Raw genomic sequence first — 3,694 nt, forward strand, 5'->3', positions numbered from 1 at the left:
AAAAAATAGTCAAGTCTGACTAGCTTTTTATGTGGGTAGGAATAAACGTGTAACCATTATCTTGTCGTCTTAATTGCCCCATACATCGACCAAGCCATGATCTTGTGCCAAGCTTACCAATGCCTTGTATACTTTTGGTTTACGGCCTTTATACATAGCCCGCCCTTCCTTTATAGCAGTATTGGTCAGATTTATGTTCATATCTCCACAAATGATTATAGGTTGGGCCCAGGTAGCTAACTCAATATTCATTTCCACTAAAACCTCCGGGTCATCTAAATTTGAACCATAAATATTACAAAAAGTTAAGTTCTTGCCATCTACACTTTTTTCAGCTATTGCCCATCTACCTTTTTGATCTGCCAAAGTTTTTCCTATTACCACAGTGTTACCTTTAGCCATAATAGCTACACCCCTAATCATACTAGTTTGACCCGTGGCGACTACAAGTGTATATCCCAACTCTCTTAAAACCAATCTTTTAGACCAAGGTAAGTGGGTCTCCTGAATGCCTACTATATGAGGTCTTATATACCTCAATTCAGCAGCGACTTTCTTCCTTTTATTCACATTATTAAGTCCCGATACATTTAAAGAACAAATTCTTAAGCGCTTAGTTGCCATTGAAACTTTCTAAATAAATTTCCCTTTATTCTTATATTTCGAGTTATTTTCAAGATCCAGATCATTTCTAAAAAATCATATGCATCAAAAAGCATTATACTCCTTGCCAACACTAAATTACAGTTAGACTTCTCTCTTTTCAGTTCACTGTGCCCAAGAACTATTTTACCCCTTTTCCCCCCCCCCACACCTCCCCACTGTGCCACCCACGGGGGCAGATTTATAAGAGCAATACAATCTTTGCACTTAAAACCTGTAGCAAAGATATCAGTTATGGGACAACTCTCTGGTAACGTTATTATAAAGCGAGGTACGTGGCAAGGCTGCCCCTGCTCTCCCCTTTTATTTGCTCTTTATATAAACCCTTTTATTGAGTTGCTGGGACAGAATATTTTGAATCTCCCCTTTAAAATTCAGAATTTTTATTTTTCGGTGTTTGCATACGCCGGCGATATAGCAGTGGCAACAACTAATCCTGCAACAGCAATTAAAGAAATTGAACGATTAGCACAGATTTTTGGTCTTATAACAGGTTATAAATTGAATGAGACTAAAACTCAAATTCTTTGTTCTGATACAATTACCTGGGCAGACAGCAGGGTGGTTAAAGAAGTGACGTATCTGGGAATCTTAATCAGGGCAAACATGTCGGAAATAGTGCAAGCTAATTGGAATACATTAATGGTTAAAATCACGGCATCCTTGGATAGATGGGAAAGATTGTATCTAACTATCATTGGAAGATCAAATGTGATAAAAATGAATATATTACCAAAGGTACTGTACTTGTTTAGATCGATACCTTTAGAAATTACTAAAGATAGAATTCAGGACCTGCAAGCTAAATGTGGGAAATTCATATGGAGCCCGGGGAGGCCTAGAAGGGCAATGAAATACATGACGCTGCCAGTTTTAAGGAGAGGAATGGGGGTACCTGACTTTTTTCTTTATTATGTCACTTGCTTTTTATTGAAAATGAAAGTTCTAATAACAGGTGTTAATGAAGCGGATGACCCTAACATGTCAAATGTTTTTGAAATACAGCTTGGGATAAATGCAAAGCTTATTTTTGTAAAGGAAATTGATGGGAGTTATTTCAAGCGAACAAGGTTTAAGGTAATCATGGGGGCTTTTAAGGTCTGGAAATGGTTTATGAAAAATATGGATTTATCAAGAGTGTCATATTATACTCCACTTAATGCACATAGGATTTTACCAGGCATTTTTTCTGATGTAATGTCCAATAAGTGGCAGGAGAAAGATATTAAGACACTAGAATAAGAATGGGATGTGCAAATCTTTTGAAGAGATCAAGGACGGATACTCACTGCCCAGATGGTATTTCTTTAAATATCTTCAAATACGGGATTATTTAACTCGGCGGGGTGGGAAACTGATTCAACACCAAGTCATTGAAGAAATTAGCAGATCAGCCAAAATTGGAGTGATTTATCAATCCTTGATCTCTGCCAAGAAAGATGATTTAGAGAAATGGAGAGAGACTTTAGGAGACTCAGAGATTGATGTAGAAGATCTTCTAATTTTGTCGAAGGAGGGGCTCATGTCGGCGAATTTGAAAGCTCAGTTCTTTAAGTCATTATGTGATTTATATTATACACCCAAGCGAATGGCGAAATGGGTAGTGGGAAGCCAAGGCAAATGTTTTTGCTGCGGTGAGGAGGACGCCGGAGCGATACATATTTTTTAATATTGTGTGAAGTTAAAGGGACTTATTGAGCATCTGGAAAAATGTATCTCTTTAGTGATTAAAACTACGGTAGTTATTTCTCCAGCAATGATGCTGTTAGGAAAAATTCAGAAAGACAATAATTCGGAAACACTTTTTCAACACCGGCACTTTATTTTTTTTGCTATGACAGTTGCACGCCTTTGTATCGCTAGTGAATGGCTACAGGAAAAACCACCGGACTTTCATCAATGGCGTGCTAAAATGCTGAGCTTATATAATTTGGAGTGGAGCTTATTCTCAATTAAAGGATCAAGGAAAAAAAGACTGGGCATTAAAATCTGGGGTGCCTTCCGAGACTATTATGAGTCATGAGTCTATCTCTTCTGAAAGTTATCACAACTTGGACTTCACTACTGGACAACGTATTTGTTGAATGTAAAATTGAGATTTTGTTTGCAGTTTACTGTGCTAAGAACAATAATAAATAAAAATAAAAAAGAAAGTAATTATGTGAACTGGGAAAATAGCCAATCAATATAATTTGCTCATGGTCAATTCACAAGCAGATGTTTTCAAACAGGTCTGGCACTGAGTACAAACTATGAGTCAGGCAGTTAATGTTGGGATTGAACTTGTTGTGCAGCCAGGCAAACCTTCTGGTGGAAAGCTGCAAGATATCTGAGAAGGAATTCATAGACAGTAAGTGACCTGCTGGTAAATGGGGACCGCCTGGGGAGAGCTGCCTGTTATCTCCATTGAGCGGGAGTCAGTACTGAGAAACAAGGATGTGTTGATTGCAGGCTGTTGCCGATATGTTACGCAGTGCAGCGTGTAACCTTACTGTGCTGTGCTGCACTACATTACACCAATAGGGCAGTGCACTGTATTTAACATTATATACCACATTCCTACCTTTTTCTAGTACTGGTGCACACTGTGCTGCCTACCGCTAACACAGGCCATTGGTGCCTGCATTGTTAGCACCTTCCTGCACAAAAACAACCCCCTGAGGTATTTTCCTCAGAATGCGGCACACATAGAAACGGAAAAACCAAGGAGTATTAAAAGATAGTTCTCCTCGTTGTGCCACCCCAGGGGATTTGTAGCAGTTTTCACCCTTTTTCCGGTCTACCACTTATGGTAGATATGGCCACAATCCATGGGTGTTGTGTGGGAACACCCACATACCACCTGTGGAATGCTTCCCTAGGTCAGAGTAACACAATACTGCAATGTGTGCTGCTTTAAGTTACTCCAGCTTTATCGTACCACTCAGGGTCATGCAAGGTTGGATTGCGTGCTTTGAGAAATTGCACTTAAAGATTACGTCAGGCATGCACCTTTTGAGTGGTCCAAAAGTGACACTATCCTGCAACAAAT

The sequence above is a fragment of the Lissotriton helveticus genome, chromosome 4_2, assembly GCF_964261635.1.
Source record: "Lissotriton helveticus chromosome 4_2, aLisHel1.1, whole genome shotgun sequence".
In the NCBI taxonomy this organism is placed as follows: domain Eukaryota; kingdom Metazoa; phylum Chordata; class Amphibia; order Caudata; family Salamandridae; genus Lissotriton; species Lissotriton helveticus.